Raw genomic sequence first — 18,636 nt, forward strand, 5'->3', positions numbered from 1 at the left:
ACTTTTTAAAAAGTGAGGGAGAGAGAAAGCGGGTAATTATAGACCGGTTAGCCTGACATCAGTGGTGGGGAAAATGTTGGAATCAATTATTAAGAATGAAATAGCAGCGCATTTGGAAAGCAGTGACAGGATCAGTCCAAGTCAGCATGGATTTATGAAGGGGAAATCATGCTTGACAAATCTTCTGGAATTTTTTGAGAATGTACCTAATAGAGTGGACAAGGGTAAACCAGTGGATGTGGTGTACTTGGACTTTCAAAAGGCTTTTGACAAGGTCCCACACAAGAGATTGGTGTGCAAATTCAAAGCACATGGTATTGGGGTTAATATACTGATGTGGATAGAGAACTGATTGGCAGACAGGAAGCAGAGAGTCGGGATAAATGGGTAATTTTCAGAATGGCAGGCAGTGACTAGTGAAGTGCCGCAGGGCTCAGTGCTGGGACCCCAGCTCTTTACAATATACTTCAATGATTTGGTTGAAGGAATTGAGGATAATATCCCCAAGTTTGCAGATGACATTAAACTGGGTGGCGGTGTGAGCTGTGAGGAGTATACTAAGAGGCTGCAGGGTGATTAGACAGGTTAGCTGAGTGGACAAATGCATGGCAGATGCAGTAAAATGTGGATAAATGTGAGGTTATCCACTTTGGGGGCAAAAATGCAAAGACAGAATATTATCTGAATGGTGGCAGATTAGGAAAAGGGGAAGTGCAACGAGACCTGGGTGTCATGGTTTATCAGTCATTGAAAGTTGGCATACAGGTGCAGCAGGCAGTAAACAAGGCAAATGGTATATTGGCCTTCATAGCTGGGGGATTTGAGTATAGGAGCAGGGAGGTCTTACTGCAGTTGTACAGGACCTTGGTGAGGCCTCACCTGGAATATTGTGTTCAGTTTTGGTCTCCTAATCTGAGGAAGGACGTTCTTGCTATTGAGGGAGTGCAGCGAAGGTTCACCAGACTGATTCCCGGGATGGACTGACATATGAGGAGAGACTGGATAAACTGGGTCTTTATACATTGGAGTTTAGAAGAATGAGAGGGGATCTCATAGAAATATACAAAATTCTGACGGGACGGGACAGGTTAGATGCGGGTCGATTGTTCCCATGTTGGAGAAGTCCAGATCCAGCGGATACAGCCTTAGGATAAGGGGTAGGCCATTTAGGACTGAGATGAGGAGAAACTTCTTCACTCAGAGAGTTGTTAACCTGTGGAATTCCTTGCTGCAGAGAGTTGTTGATACCAGTTCATTGGATATATTCAAGAGGGAGTTAGATATGGCCCTTATGGCTAAAGGGATCAAGGGGTATGGAGAGAAAGCAGGAAAGGGGTTCTGAGGGAATGATCAGCCATGATCTTATCGAATAGTGGTGCAGGCTTGAAGGGCCGAATGGCCTACTCCGACACCTATTTTCTATGTTTCTATGTTACCTGCATACTAACTTTCTGTGTTTTTTGCACAAGGACCCCCAGATCCCTCTGTAGTACAGCATTTTGTAATCGCTCCCCATTTAAATAATAATTTGCTTTTTTATTTTTCCTATCAAAGTGGAGAACCTCACATTTTCCCACATTATATACCATCTGCCAAATTTTTGCCCACTCACTTAACCTATCTACATCCCTTTGCAGATTCTTTGCATCATCCTCATAACTTGCTTTCCCACCTATCTTTGTATCACCAAACTTGGCTACATTACACATGGCCCCTTCATCCAATTCATTAATATAGATTGTAAATAGTTGAGGACCCAGCACCGATCCCTGCGGCACCCCTCTAGTTACATTTTTCCAACCGGAAAATGACCCATTTATTCCGACTCTCTGTTTTCTGTTAGTTATCTAATCCACTATCCACGCTAATATATTACCCCCAAAAACCCCGTGAGTTTTTATCTTGTGCAGTAACCCTTTGTGTGGCTACCTTTAATTGATGCCTCATTTCCCATCTAAACAAGTGTGCCATCAATAAGCAATGCTGGTAACGCTGGCCTGATGCCTGACCCGTGATAATGAGGTCACTGCACCCAGGTGAACAAGTGTCTTGCGATATGCATTCAACCCCTACTTGCCCGTTTTCAGGTGCGATCGAATTTCGAGGCCCATATTTTGTGTTGATGTAAAGATGTTTTTTAAATGGTGATTAGAAAGTTGCAGATTTTTTTAAAAAGTAACTACTGGCAGCTTTAGGATTCTGGAGACAAATAGAAGGGTTAGAAACAAACTGATAGTGAAGAGGGCATGTGGAATTCCGGGAAGGACAGCAAATTGGATTCAAAACTGATTAGAGGGAAAGAAATGGAGTGTAGATTTAAAGGCAGTTTGTTCATGATTGGAATTGAGTAGATGTGTCTAACAGAGAGATTTAGAGGTTGAGGTTCACAAGTCATTAAAATCAGTACCTCAAGTTGATGAAGCAATTAAAAAATAACTCATGGAAGACTGGGTTTTACGATAAGTGCTATTGAATACAAATGTCGAGATGTAATGGATAAGTCCCTACAAAACCTTATTAAGACCACATTTAGAGTGAGTACAGTTTTGAGGCATCACACTGTAAGAAGGATCTTGAGATAATAGAGAGGATATAATGCAGATCCAGTAGAATGCTGCCTGGTATGAGGAAATACAAATATGAAGACTTGGAAGAACTGGGACTGGTTTCATTGAAATAGGAGTTATGGGGGGATATGATACAGTTGGGATAGGGTAGATAGAAATAAAAGAGGTGAAATTGGTTTTCGGTAGTGGTGCAAATTGGGCTGGCTTTACACCATGCCCAATTTTCTTTCCATTGACTTGGGCTGCAGATTCACGATCATCTGTTCCCTGCGCCCTTTGAGGACCAAATTCACCCCCAGACTGTTTCTAATGGCTGAGGGGTCTAGAATGAGGGGGCATAGAATTAAAAATAAAATTCAGAACAGAGCGGCGGAGAAGGATTTTTACACAAACGGTATTGAGGCTGTGGAATGCAGTTAAAAAAAGTTATTTGGCTGTGAAACACTTTTGGATGTCCTGAAAGGCATGTTTGACAAATTTGCTGGAGTTCTTTGAGGATGTAACGAACAAGGTGGATAAAGGGGAACCAGTGGATGTGGTATATTTGGACTTCCAGAAGGCATTTGACAAGGTGCCACATAAAAGGTTACTGCACAAGAAAGAAGTTCACGGGGTTGGGGGTAATATATTAGCATGGATAGAGGATTGGCTAACTAACAGACAACAGAGAGTTGGAATAAATGGTTCATTCTCTGGTTGGCAACCAATAACTAGTGGGTGCTGCAGGGATCAGTGCTATGACCTCAACTATTTTCAATCTATATTAACGACTTGGAAGAAGGGACTGAGTGTAACGTAGCCAAGTTTGCTGACGATACAAAGATGGAAGGAAAAGCAATGTGTAAGGAGGACACAAAAAAATCTGTAAAAGGACATAGACAGGCTAAGTGAGTGGGCAAAATTTTGGCAGATGTAGTATAATGTTGGAAAGTGTGAGGTCATGCACTTTGGCAGAAAAAAAATCAAAGAGCAAGTTATTATTTAACTGGAGAAAGATTGCAAAGTGCCGCAGTACAGCGGGACTTGGGGGTACTTGTGCATGAAACACAAAAGGATTGTATGCAGGTACAGCAAGTGATCAGGAAGGCCAATGGTATCTTGGCCTTTATTGCAAAGGGGATGGAGTATAAAAGCAGGGAAGTCTTACTACAGCTATATGAGATATTGGTGAGGCCACACCCGGAACACTGCGTGCAGTTTTGGTTTCCATATTTACAAAAGGATATACTTGCTTTGGAGGCAGTTCAGAGAAGGTTCACTAGGTTGATTCTGGGGATGAGGGGGTTGACTTACGAGGAAAGGTTGAATAGGTTGGGCCTCTACTCATTGGAATTCAGAAGAATGAGAGGTGATCTTATCGAAACATATAAGATTATGAGGGGGTTTGACAAGGTGGATGCAGAGAGGATGTTTACACTGATGGGGGAGAATAGAAATTATCTTAGAATAAGGGGCCGCCCATTTAAAACAAAGATGAGGAGAAATTTCTTCTCTGAGGGTTGTAAATCTGTGGAATTCGCTGCCTCAGAGAGTTGTGGAAGCTGGACATTGAATAAATTTAGGACAGAAATAGGCAGTTTCTTAAACAATAAGGGGTAAGGGGTTATGGGGAGCGGGCGGGGAAGTGGAGCTGAGTCCATGATTGGATCAGCCATGATATTGAATGGCGGAGCAGGCTCGAGGGGCCGTATAGCCTACTCCTGTTCCTATTTCTTATGTTCTTATCTGCACACAAGTTTTTTCTTTCTGCAGTGGCGCTATTCGAAGAAGAGCCGGGAAGTTCTCCTGGTGTCCAGGCCAACAGTTATCTCTCAGCCAATGTTCCCAAAACAGAGTAACTAGCTATTTATCTCACTTCTATTTGTGGAATCTTGCTGTGTGTACATTTGCTGTCCCCTTTGCCTACAACAAAACAGTGACCACACTGCAAAAGTAGCTTGTTGGCTGTCAAATGCTTTGGAAAGTATTGAGAACTTTAGAGGCATTGTACAAATGCAAGTTCTTCTTCTTTCTAAATTATGATCCTCGCTCAAATAATGTCACTTTTGTTAAATGAAGAAAAATAAAGAAATCGAAAGTTATTTTATAATCTTATTTTACTCTTCACTTCTTCTGGGACCATCTTGTACAATAATGCACAGACAACCATTGCAGAGATTTTCGCGTTCATTCTCAGGGCTTGACAATTACTTGGAAGCACTGGCCACTGAGTGACATTAGCACTGAGAAAATCACTAACTGACGGTGACATTTTATTGCAAGGGGATGCTGTGCTCCCAGAGGGCAGTACCTTTCCACTTTGCATCGCGTACCATATTTGAGTGAGCTTTCCGTGGAGCATGCAGTAAAGTTGCGGCCCATTTAACATTCCAGCAGGTGGCACCCAATTCCTCATGTTGTGACATTTCTGGAGTCCAATGACAATGGTCGAGTAAGAAGAAGTGAACTGCTCCATACTGGTAGAACGTAGTTTGTTGAGGTGCCAATTAGTCAGCATACCGAAGAGAATATTTTGATTGTAATTGTACCACTCAGACAACAACATTTACACCTTTGAATTATTCGATTGACAAAGTCTGCACATTGAACGCATTTAATGCATTCCACAGATTATATGTTACAAGCAGGAAGATGATTATTTTAGATATAACTCACCACCTTTAGTGTTTTAACGTGCAACTGTATTATTGACAATTTTGAGATGAAAGATTGATTGTAATCAGTGAAAAAAAAATTCAAAAGACCCATAAAAGGGCCAGTGTCATGAGGGACTTTTCAAGCAGATTCAATTCCTGAAGCAGCCAGGCACATCGTACTCTGGAAACTATATTTCCATTTCCGATCTTACAGTGTGTGCTTCAGTAATTTTATTTTTATTTTTCACTTTTGTCAATTTTGCAGGTCTGTTTACCATCGTGAACTTCAAAAGGGAATTGGATATACACTTGAAAAGGAGAAAATTGCAGGGCTATGGGGAAAAAGCAGGAGAGTGGGTCTAATAGCTCTTACCTCGAAAGGATAGTTCTTTCCAAGAGCTGGCTCAGACACAATAGCCTCCTTCTGTGTTGAGTGATTCTAAGATTCTATGTGTTAAACTTACGTAAAAATCGCCCTTCCAACTCCGAAGTCTCCGAGCAGCATGAATGCTCCTGAAGGATGTCGGTAGCTCAGCGCCCTGCGACCCTATGGCTATTGTTACATCCTCCAGCTGCCTTGGCAACATTCAGACTTAGATTAATTGAGATTTTCTCCATCTCAATGTTAGGGAAACCAAAGTTGCCTTATCTGACTCTAGCCAGCACCTACATACTTCTGACTTTTCATCCACCAAACTCACTGGCTGCTGCCTTCGGCTAATTCCAATCATACACAACCTTGGCATCCTACATCATCCTGAGCTGAACTTTCTTCCTCACATCGTGCATGCCGATCATCGGTGTGTTCGTGGTCCAGTCTCAGGTCAGCATTCTCTGTTACAAATCAGCACAGCCCCACCTCCCGATGCACCCCATCCCCCATTCCACTCTTAGCCATGTCAGTGGCAAATACACCGTATATGTTCAACTTCAGTACACAGAGGCTGAAACCTGGGCCAGAATCGCTAACTGTGCATAAGGAGGTAGAGTGGATCCAAGGGAGAAGGTGGGGGGAGAATGCTAGAGGAGGGCAGGGCAGGAAATGAATGCAAGAGGAGGTCAGAGGGCAGAATATATGGGAAAGTGATGGGCAAAGGGTGGGGGCTTAATGTATAGCAAGGGTATGGGACAGAATGTGTTGTCATAGGGTGCATAATGCATGGCAGGTGGGAAATGAATTGGAAAGAGCAAGTGGGGGCATTGAAAGAGGAAGGGATAGATGGTATTGAAGAGGAGAATGAATGGGAAAACAATGTCAATGAAGTGGAAAGTAAATAGATGAAGGAGGGGGGGGGAAACAGATTTTTTTTTTAATTATTTGCTCTTGGGATATGGGTGTCGCTGGCAAGGCCAGCATTTATTGCCCATCCCTTGCGATTCCTGTGGTAAATGTACTCCCACAATGTTGTTAGGTAGGGAGTTCCAGGATTTTGACCCAGAGCCAATGAAGGAATGGTGATATATTTCCAAGTCAGGATGGTGTGTAACTTGGAGGTGATGGTGTTCCCATGCGCTTATTGCCCCTGTCCTTCCAGGTGATGGAGGTCACGGATTTGGGAGGCTCTGTCGACGAAACCTCGGCGAGTTGCCGCAGTGCTTCTTGTTGATGATGAGGAAGGTCAGAGGAAAAGAGGCAATAGCTTTTGGGCAAAAGTCTGAGACAGCAGCATGCACACTACTGAAGGATTTAGGTAGATGCTGCCACTTACTCAACACCCTGTAGGCTCCTGGACTCTGGAGAAGCTCAGAACAGTGTTTTGGAGGGTGAAGAGAGAAGAAGCTGGGAGTGGCACATTGGGGTGGGAATGCCAATGATTGGTAGCAAGCACTCTAGGGAGGAGAGAAAAGTACAAGATTAAATGGGGAAGAGAGGAATCTTAGCTAAATTGAGGGAGAGAAGAGTGCCATGTTGAATTGAGGAGGGAGAGGGTATGAGACTGCCAGTATGAACTTGGAGGGAATGTAAAGAGAGTGCCTTAGTGCAAGGGTGGGGAGTTGGATAGAAATATGGAAATTTACAGCGCAGAAGGAGGCTACTTCGACCCATCATGTCCGCACCGGCTGACAAAGAGCCACATGGCCCTCGGTCAGCAGCCCTGAAGGTTACATGTAAACCAATGAACAATGGCAGAAAGGTAAAGAGCACCCAGCCCAACCGGTCCACCCCACATAACTGTGATACCCCTTAAACTGAAACATTCTACTTTCCGCCCCAACCGGAGCCGGATGGGACCCTGTTTCTCTGAACTGGGTCTGGAGAGGGTAGAGTGCTTTGTGAACTGGGGCAATGGGGAGGTTGGATGTGGGACAGAGGCTGTTGAGTGGATTTCAGTCTGATTCATTCCCCTTTACGTTTTAGCAGGTGAGTGTTTTCTACCTTCTCATAGCCCAAAAAACAGGAATATTTGACAGACACTTCATGTATGTATTATTAGAATCTATTATTAAGGATGTGGTAACAGAGCACTTAGAAAATAATAATAGGATTGGGAAGAGTTCACATGGATTTATGAAAGGGAAATCATGTTTGACAAATCTGTTAAGAGTTTTTTGAGGTTGTAACTAGCAGAATAGATAATGGGGAACCAGTGAATGTGGTGTATTTAGATCTTCAGAAGGTATTCGATAAGGTGCCACACAAGAGGTTATTGAACAAAATTAGGGCTCTTGGGATTGGGGGTAATATAGTAGCATGGATTGACCATTGGTTAATGGATAGAAAACAGAGAGTAGGAATAAACGGGTCATTTTTGGGTTGGCAGACTATAACTAGTGGGGTAACGCAAGGATCAGAGCTTGGGCCCCAGCTATTCACAATCTATATCAATGATTTGGAGATTTGCTGATGATACAAAGCTAGGTGGGAATGTAAATTGTGAAGAGAATGCAAAGAGACTTCAAGGGGCTATAGAGAGGCTAAGTGAGTGGGCAAATTTTGGAGAAATGTGAAGTTATCCACTTTGGTAGGAAAAATACAAAGTCAGAGTTTTTTTAAGTGGTGAGAGAATGGGAAATGTTGGTGTTTGTACACAAATCATTGACAGTTAACACACAGGCACAGCAAACAATTAAGAAAGCAAATGCTATGTTGGCCTTTATTATAAGAGGATTTGAGTATAAGAGTAAAGACATCTTACTGCAATTAAATAGGGCTCTGATGAGACCGCACCTGGAGTATTGTATACAGTTTTGGTTTTCTTATCGAAGGAAGGATACATTTGCCATTGAGGGAGTGCAACTAAGGTTCACCAGACTGATTCCTCGGATGGGGGATTGTCTTATGAGGAGAGATTGAGTCGACTCGGCCTATATTCTCTAGAGTTTAGAAGAATGAGAGGTGATCTCATTGAAACACACACAATTCTTACAGAGCTTGACAGGGTAGATGCAGTGAGGATGTTTCCTCTCGCTGAGTGGCCTAGAACCAGGGGTCATAGTCTCAGAATAAGGGATCAGCCATTTAGGACTGAGATAAGGAGAAACTTCTTCACTGAGAGTGGTGAATGTTTGGAATTCTCTAGCTTAGAGTATATTCAAGACAGAGATCGATGGATTTTTGGATATTAAGAAAATTGAGGGATATGGGGATAGTGCAGGAAAGTGGAGTTGAGGTCAAAAATCAGCCATGATCTCATTGAATGGCGGAACAGGCTCGAGGAGCCGAATGGCCTACTCCTGCTCTTAATTATTATTTTCTTTTGTATGTCAAATCAGTCATTGTAACAAATGAGACCACTTTAAACAAATGAACAGATATTACTTTGCAAATTCAATTTGATGCTCAACATAATTGAAATAAGTAAGTTGCATTTCATTCAATGTACTTATCCTGTACATGTCAACTTGGTGTCAGGAGTTTCTTTTGTCTGAAAATGATTTCACTTATGGGAGATATTATAATGAACATAAGCTTTGAGACAGGCAGACAGATCGAAAGAATAATGCAACATGCCTGAAAGGCCTCTGGTTTTCATGGAATAACTGACAAAATTGTGGATTATGATTCTTACAAATTGTTACACAATCCTGTTTTATATAGTTATTTTCAGTGTCAAGCGAAAATGGTTATGATCACAATTTCCCGTCTGCTTTTCAACCTTCAAGTTGTTAACTTGTACGTCCTTAGGTACCCTTAGGCAAATCTAGCAGTCCATCCTTTATTGTTAAATATACTGATTAAGGAAACAGTCCTTAGTACATTCTGAGTACTCCTTCCCATTTAGACCAGTCTAATCTTAGGATAGTTAAAGAGCCCTATTATTCTAACTCTGTTAACTACGATGTGAATTGCTCACAAGTCAGATGTCTAGGTTTTTTCCCCGCCATGATTCAGTGGACAAAAGCATATTCCTGACAGAGGATGAGGAGGAAATGGGTCAGCAACAACAAAGAAAGGGTTGTCAATCAGTCAGAAAAAGAGTCACCGAATATGAACTTGTCACTTGAACAGCACCATGCAAAACAATTGCTGGATTAGGCTTCACCTGGTCAAAAGGGTGGTGAGAGTTTTTATTGAGCCTACAACCAGTGAAACTTTTCCAGGCAAGGCTGAGTAAAGATAAGAAAGCATTCTATGTTGCAATGAGTTTCTGAATCCAAGTCATTGATGTAAAATAGAAATTGTAGTGGTATCAGTTACCCTGGAGCACTTCCCTCCCACAATGCTGATACAACTAATACCCATATGTTCTACCTTTCAGCTAATCTCTAATCTACTCCCAAGATTTACCCTGATTCCCCACCTCATTGAGCCTTTGTCAAATGTTTCTTTGGATATCTAGGTAGATCACAACATGGAGCTTTCCACAGTCTGCTTAGGATGTCACCTCCTCAAAAATGTCAAGGAGATATGTCAGGAAAGTTCCATGTAGACTGGAGGTTGTTCTTGGGGCATGTCTTGATCCTGCTTCCACACGTATCTCAGAATACTGCACAAAATGTAATTATTCAAAGGCACAACACGTCCCGGGGTGGCGATGATGACAAAAAACACTGGAGCTTCATTCTTGTGGTTTATGATGTGATGTGACATTCCCTTGTAACACAGTTCAGCTGATGTGTTCTCTTACATTTAAAGACCACATGTTGACTTGCAAGACTGTAGTTTTTGAACTATGTTGTGAACTCATCATCATCATCTGCTCAGCTGTGATCACAATTAGGTTGCGTGAGTCCTCCGAACAAACCTGAATAATTGATAACAGCATCATGATGTTTCAAAAACAGAAGGAAACATAAGGGAAAGCTCATTTGGTCCAGTTAAAATTCACACACTCCCATTATAGTTTTCATCTGCATTTTGAATGTCTCCAGTAAGAAACAAGTTGCCAAGCCAGCTTATCTGGAGAATTTACTATTTTGTTACCTGATTCACTTTGCTGTACATTGAAAGGATAAAGATATCTAACCTGCAAGTCTTGTTCTGTTTGTGAGTAGATTAAGTGTTGCTATGTGCTTTTCTGAAGGACATGCTCAACTCAACCTGAAGGTATCAAAGGTTTAATAGATAACAATTGGCTGGTGCACCTGTCCCGGACTGATTGTGGGCATTTGTTCTGAAATATTTTGTTGAGAAACTCATTGCATTTACTGACTTCTGAAGGTGACTTTTTCAATCCTATAATTGTTTAATGACTGGTGCGATATACATAAGCATTTGCAGTTATAGTTGCTAATTCTCCCTTTCCTACTTTTTCCCCCTCCATTTAGTAGTTCCTTCTGGGCAATGTACCTGAGCAAGAGGGTGGTTGGTCTTTTCTTCGTCAGCCAGCAGAAAATGTTTAAGAGCAGCTTAGATTTCTATGGATCTTTCTCTCTCTCTCGTGAGGAAGTATTTGACCTCCAATGAAAGCAGGATCAGGAGCTTCAGTGAGCTGCCGAATTAAATCCATGTGGCACCATTCACTAACAACGGAGCCGGTGTCTGCAGCCCTCTATTCTTAAGCACAATAGATGCTCTCGAGTGTATTTCCCCAACAACACACACACTTGAATGAATACTTAATTGCGTTTACTAAAGAGCGACACGATGGCCTCAGTGGAAGTAACCCTCTTTAGCCTTATGTGAATAGTTTAACTCTTTTAGAGTCTACCTGCAAAAACATAAAACATTAAATCGTGCCACCCAACCTGGGTGACACACCAGACATTTACAAGGCCCTTTTTTTTCCTTTTTTTGTTTTTTTTGAGTTTTTTTTTTGTTTTTGTTTTTTTGGGCACGAAAATCACAATTTTCCAGTGCCCCCTAAAAAAGGGAAGGGGACACTAAAAGCACCGGTAATTAAAACAAAATAAACTTTAAAACGTAAAATCAAATTAAAATTTGGTTGCCGGGCGTGATGATGCACTCCAGTCCCTCCGGTGCCCACCTCTCGCGGAAGGCCGCGAGCATACCGGTGGACACCGCGTGCTCCATCTCCAAGGACACCCTGGACCGGATGTAAGAGCGGAAGAGAGGCAGGCAGTCAGGTTGGACGACCCCCTCGACCGCCCGCTGCCTGGACCGGCTGATGGCACCCTTGGCCGTGCCCAGGAGCAGTCCTACGAGGAGGCCTTCGGACCTACCCGCTCCCCTCCGCACAGGGTGCCCAAAGATCAGGAGAGTGGGACTGAAGTGCAGCCAGAATTTCAGGAGCAGCCCCTTCAAATAATAAAACAGGGGCTGCAACCTTGTGCATTCCATAAAAACATGGAACACGGACTCTTCCAGACCGCAGAAATTGCAGGCAGCCTGGGAGTCCGTGAACCGGCTTAAAAATTTGTTGCACGGCACTGCTCCGTGCACCACCCTCCAGGCCAAGTCCCCAATGAATAGTGGGAGGACCCCTGCGTAGAGTGCCCTCCATCGGGGACCCCCGCCTCCTCCGGACGGCAAGATGGTACGCCATGGCGTGTCCGGACGGCCGGTGAGGATGGCAAAGTTGAGGGTGTGCAGGAGCAGCCCGTACAGGAAACCCCTCCGCGCGGAACTGAAAGGCATGGAGGGGATTTCCCCGAAGCGGCTCAAGTTGTGAGGCGCCGGCCCCCGAGGGAGGTTCCGGGGTTTGGCGCCGATGAGGAATTCCGTCCGGACGGGGGTCAGTTCGGACGGGATCTCCCCACGTGCTTGAGCCTCCTCGATGCACCTAACGGAGTCAGGGCCCAGAGCTGTTTTTAGCGACTCGATGGCATCGGCCGCGTGGCGGACGTTGGCAGAATTTAGGCGCCGCGCCAGCGTGTCTGGCGCCATCCAGCCCGCTCCTCCGCCATCGAGCTATGTGAATAGTTTATCTGGAATCTGGGTCAGCAGCTGCAGGTCTTGTGCCTGGCCAATCAGAGGTGAGCTGTTAGTAAGCGAACCTTTGATTGGGTGTCTGTATTTTTCTTTCATTTTCTTGTTTAACTGAAAGATATTGATCTTAACATTGACATGGGTTGTGATGTAGTATGTTGGATACACACTACATGAATTTCAATTTCTAAGACTCGAAATTGCTTCAAGGCGCTTCAGAGACATGCAATGCTAAAGGCAAGATTGATTCAGGTATGTATGAGTAGAACATGTTATTTCTAGTAAATAATGCCATGCAGCAGGGTTATACAGTACCGGGCCACGGGGGAAATTTTGATTTCATCCTGCTGCATCATCATTTTCAAAAAATATTTATTTTCATTCCCCCAGTCATTCTAAATCCTGTCCCTCCCCGGTTGTTCCTTAACCCCGCCCACTTTTCTAGCTGTGGCCCATTATAATCCTGAGAAACCTCTCCCGCCCCACCTTCCCTGCTGTGGACCACGACATAGCTCGAGTTAAGTCCCCAGTCCAAATTTGTTTTCAAAAATGTGGGTGAGAACATAGGGCTAGACTTTAGGCTCTTCTGTTTTCGGGGCGAAAACGCAGGCAGGACGGGAAAGTTACCGGTCGGAAATAGGTTGCAGTTTAATAAGGAATTGTCACCATCTGGGCTCTGCGCCAGGGGGCTCAGCGCGAAGGGAGGCATTGTATAACTTTCGAGGCGCAAAAATGGGAAACTCGCGAACTAAAGTGCTGGGCCGTGTGTGCTCTCAGAGAGGCCTTGGGGCGGTGGTCGGGGGGGGGGGGGAGGAGAAATATACCCAAAACATTGCTCGTGATACCACAATGCAAATCGTGAAAAAAATATTTAAAGAACAAACATCCGCACTTAACTTTAAAGCAATTTACCATCCTCACTGCCGCTGACATGGCTGGATCGTTCTGCTTTCTCAGGAGGTCATTGCAAGGTCGGATTTCAGACCTCGAACAGGCCGGGTTCGAGTCAAACCTCAAATGACGTCGCAACGAGAGGCGTTGCACACCCAGTGCAACTCTTCCAGCGCCGCTGCAAAACCCGACCCGAGGATCGTGACCGGGCGCAGGAGAACTCGCTGCCTGATTTCACGCTGCTCCGGGGCGAAAACCGGACCGCGAAGGACCGGAAAACCCAGCCCATTATCTGCAGATTTTAATCCTGGAGAAAAAAAGATGCTGAATCAGAATGTAAAAATATGTCAGACTACATGCAGGAAAGCTTGCAAACATCTTTTACATTATTTATGCTACACCTACAGAAAATAAAAGTTGTCATTCACGAAAATGGAAAACAGAAATAATACACTTTATCCACGCAATTAAAAATTTATCAATACAAAACCAAAGTATATTATCTTGCCTTTGAAGTTCTTGAATTATGTAATCCCATTCGTAGCTCTTTCAGAAGTTGTTTACATTTTATTACATTAATCTATTTAATGATACTCTAGCTCATTAGGTTGCAGCATGCATACCATGTTCATATGCAAGGTATTTAAAGATATATTTCTTTGTCTAGTCATTCAACATCCCAGTCAGAGCTTAAAAAAATCTGTGAAGATGGGAGGAAAAGCAATGTGTGAGAAGGACACAAACAATCTGTAAAAGGACATAGACAGGCTATGTGAGTGGGCAAAAATTTGGCAGATGGAGTATAATTTTGGAAAGTGTGATGTCATGCACTTTGGCAGAAAAAATAAAAGAGCAAGTTATTATTTAAATGGAGAAAGATTGCAAAGTGCCGCAGTACAGCAGGACCTGGGGTACTTGTGCATGAAACACAAAAGGATAGTATGCAGGTACAGCAAGTGCTCAGGAAGGCCAATGGTATCTTAGCCTTTATTGCAAAGGGGATGCAGTATAAAAGCAGGGAAGTCTTGCTACAGCTATACAGGGTATTGGTGAGGCCAAACATGGAATACTGTGTGCAGTTTTGTTTTCCATATTTACGAAAGGATATACTTGCTTTGGAGGCAGTTCAGAGAACGTTCACTCGGTTGATTTCGGAGATGAGGGGGTTGACTTATGAGGAACGGTTGAGTAGGTTGGGCCTCTGCTCATTGGAATTGAGAAGAATGAGAGGTGATCTTATCGAAACATATAAGATTATGAAGGGGCTTGAGAAGATGAATGCAGACAGAATGTTTCCACTGATGGGGAAGACTAGAACTAGAGGGCATAATCTTCGAATAATGGGCCGCCCATTTAGAACTGAGATGAGGAGAAATTTCTTCTCTCAGAGGGTTGTAAATCTGTGGAATTTGCTGTTTCAGAGAGCTATGGAAGCTGGGACATTGAATAAATTTAAGACAGAAAGAGACAGTTTCTTAAACGTTAAGGGGATAAGGGGTTATGGGGAGCAGGCGGGGAAGTGGAACTGAATTCATGATCAGATCAGCCATGATCTTATTGAATGGTGGAGCAGGCGAGAGGGGCCATATGGCCTACACCTGCTCCTATTTCTTATGTTCTTATATTCTTATTATCTACTACATTCCCATTTCCCAGGCGCAAAGTAGAATTCTTGTATTCCTAGAGCTTAAAAGAATTAGAGCTGATCTAATTGAAACATAACATTCTTGAGGGGCTTGACAGGGTTAATGCTGACAAAATGTTTCATTGGCTGGAGAATCTAGAACGCGGGGTCACAGTCTCAGAATAAGAGGTCGACTATTTAGGACAGAGAAGAGGAGAAATTTCTTCACTCAGAGGGTGGTGAATCTTTGGAATTTTCTATGCCAGAGGGCTGTGAAAGCTAAGACATTGAGTATATTCAAAACTGAGGTTGATACATTTTTGGGAATTAAGGGATATGGAGATAGTGCAGGAAGGCAGAGTTGAAGCAGAAGATCAGGCATGATCTTGTTGAATGTTGGAGCAGGCTCAAATGGCCAAGTGGCCTTCTCCAGCTCCTATTTTTTACGTTCTTATCTTATGTTCTTCTGTACAAAGGGACAGAAACCCATGATGCTGGGTCTCCAGCCCTATAAATCCAGGAATTTCCTGCTGATATCGTGAGTAATGGACACAAAGCTATGGAAGTGAGCTGGGAAAAGCCTGAGGAGGCATTCCACCTCATTGTCTAAAGAGATCATCGGCTGGGCTCCCATTTCGAGGAGTGCTTAAAGTTGGTAGCCCTTTCAACCTGAGACCTTTGGAGTAGAGGATTTTGGAGGAGCAGGAGCAGGCAGAAAGAGGTTGATCCTTGATGGATCCTTGGGGCTGGCGCCCTTCTGGTTTCCTTTTTCTGTCCAGCTGCCAGAAGGCATCGAGGCCAACAGCTGCCGTTGGGTTTTTATCTCCGAGGAGTGAACTGCACCCGGGGAATGTCAAGCCATGTAATGACCTAAATACAGAAATCTAGGAGCGGAAGAAAGAAAGACTTGCATTTATATAGCGCCTTTCAGTTATATGTTAGATATAGTCCTTACTACTAGGGGGATCAAGGGGTATGGCGAGAAAGCAGGAATGGAGTACTGAAGTTGCATGTTCAGTCATGAACTCATTGAATGGCGGTGCAGGCTCGAAGGGCCGAATGGCCTACTCCTGCACCTATTTTCTATGTTTTCTATGTTTTCACGACCATCGGACGTTTCAAAGTGCTTTACAGCCAATGAAGTACTTTTTTGTAAGGTAGGAACCGCAACAGCCAACTTGCGCACAGCAAGCTCCCACAAACAGCAATGTGATAATGACCAGATAGTCTGTTTTTGTTCTGTTGATTGAGGGATAAATATTGGCCAGGACACCGGGTATCACTCCCCTGCTCCATTTCGAAATAGTGGCCGTGGGATCTTTTTCGTTCCTCTGAGAGAGCAGGCGGGGCCTCGGTTTAACATCTCATTTGAAAGGCAGCACCTCCGACAGTGCAGCACTCCCTCAGCACTGCACCGGAGTGTCAGCCTAGATTTATGTGCTCGGCCTACTGACTCAGAGGCGAGTGTGCTACCAATGTGCCAAAGCTGACAGACTAGGTAACTTCAACAACTGTGTGAAACAATAGCTTACTATATTTTCTTTGCATTTCTCAGACCTTGGTTTGATTCCAGCCAAGACTTATAACAGGCAAGGGTCCTAAATTTAAATTTATTTGGGCTATCTCTACTAAGTTTGTAATGGAGCTGAGTTTGAACTGCAAAACCGCCCATAATTTTGGTGGTCTGTTTCAGCGCGCTCAACTTCAGCCATAAGCATGTTGTGTGAAATTAAAATGTCATACTGGTGCAATAGGGTTTGCACTTGAGAAGTGGGGTAACAAAATATTGTTCGCTAGAGGGAGCTTTAGTGTACACTGTATTGTATCTGGTCTATGAATGCTAGCGACTGAAACAATGCACAAATGGAAAAATAATGTGACCTCCAACAATGTCACTGCTTACATTGGTCATCACATTAATGCTATCTGTCCAGAAAGATGACCAGACCTCGGGCAGAGAATGACAAAAGTGTTTGATAGTATTCACTGTGCCACCATGCAGCCCGTGCCACTTTTCACCTGTGTGAAGGCAGGGGGTCATGTAATCAGCTGCATGGTTTCATTTGGACGTCAAAGTCATCCATGTTGAAAGGAAAAAGTGCTTATTTTCAGGAAATACCTGTCGTGTCAGAACATCTTGATGTACTCAGATGGACATTCTCAATGAACAGTCAGCCCTGCAAGCTATTTCCTAATTCAAGTGCCTGGAAAGTGACAACTGAAGCAGATTGAACATGTCGTGACAAGATGTTATGAAATATGTGTGTGTGTATATATATATATATATATATATTTACGTGTGTGTGTGTGATACATAAATAAATTTAAGTCCGTTTTCAAGTTTACAGAAAACACTTTTGAGTTGAAGAATCTTCTGATTGCATGTATTTCAATACACATGCAGTTTAATACTTCAAAATGATGGAGAAAGCGGGTATGCCATGAAACTGTTTTCTGATGGTGCTCCTCTGTCAGGAGAAGCGATATGGAGCTCTGCCACTCTGGGTTTATCAGCGATTACCTGGCTTATGCAATTAGACGTGACATCTTGGTAGACGCTCACGGTAATATCTCCAGGTTCTGCACAAAGTGAGAGGCTTACAAGGTGAGAGCAGCTGTTCCTGTCACACTACCAACAGCATGGGGCTCCCAGCAGAATCCATTTTAAAATTAGCCCTCAACTCCCTGGCAGAGGTCAGAATCTATTTGCTTGTACAACAAAAATCACCGGAAATACTGGTTGTTTGCCAGGCCAAGAACACTGAGGCAACCTCTATTTGATCTGCATCATTAAAAAAATACACCTGTTATAAATGTTGTGGTGTAGATTTATTTTTGCAGTATACAAGTTGTGACGTAGATATTTTGTCTCCAGGCGTCTTTTTATATTAACAAGGAAAAGGCAGAGGCTGCATTTCCAAATTGGAACAGTTTATTTACCAGAGTCTTTCCTGCACAGAGGCAGTACAGGTTGAACCTCACTTATCCGGAACCGTCTGGACCTGGGCTGTGTCAGATAAGGGATTTTTCCGGACGAGGGGTGGTCATGTTAAATTGGATGGTACAGGAACTGAGCAAGGGGATATCATGGCTAGCTGGCTTGGCGCTGAGAGTGCGGCAGAGAGATCAGGGGGGCAGGGGTGAGGGGGTGGGGGGGCGGTGGCAGTGGATCACGGGGACAGGCCAGCGATTGCGGGAGTCGACAGTGAGGAAGGACTACAATTTGTTCATGTCTGAGTTCTGCACATGCGCCACCCGTTGGCCGGGAATGGTTCTGGATGAGGGGTGGTTCTGGATAAGGGAGTTCTGGATAAGGGAGGTTCAACCTGTATCACAGTTTTTACAATGACTCGTGCTATATACATATGCGTTTGCATTTTTAAAAAAATCATTCTTGAATGTGAATGTAATGAAAACAATAAATGCTGGAAGTACTCAGCAGGTCAGGCAGCATCTGTGGAGAGAGAAACAGAGTTAACGTTTCAGGTCGATGGCCTTTCATTAGAAGGCTAAGTGGATATTTAATAGAGGATTTTAAAACTGTCAAGAGTTTTGATACCTTGCATAAATAAAGACTATTTATTCTGGTTTGAGAGTTCAGAACAACGGGGCATAACCTTAAAATTTGAACAAGGGGTGATGTCAAGA

This window comes from Pristiophorus japonicus, chromosome 1, assembly GCF_044704955.1.
Source record: "Pristiophorus japonicus isolate sPriJap1 chromosome 1, sPriJap1.hap1, whole genome shotgun sequence".
Lineage (NCBI taxonomy): Eukaryota > Metazoa > Chordata > Chondrichthyes > Pristiophoridae > Pristiophorus > Pristiophorus japonicus.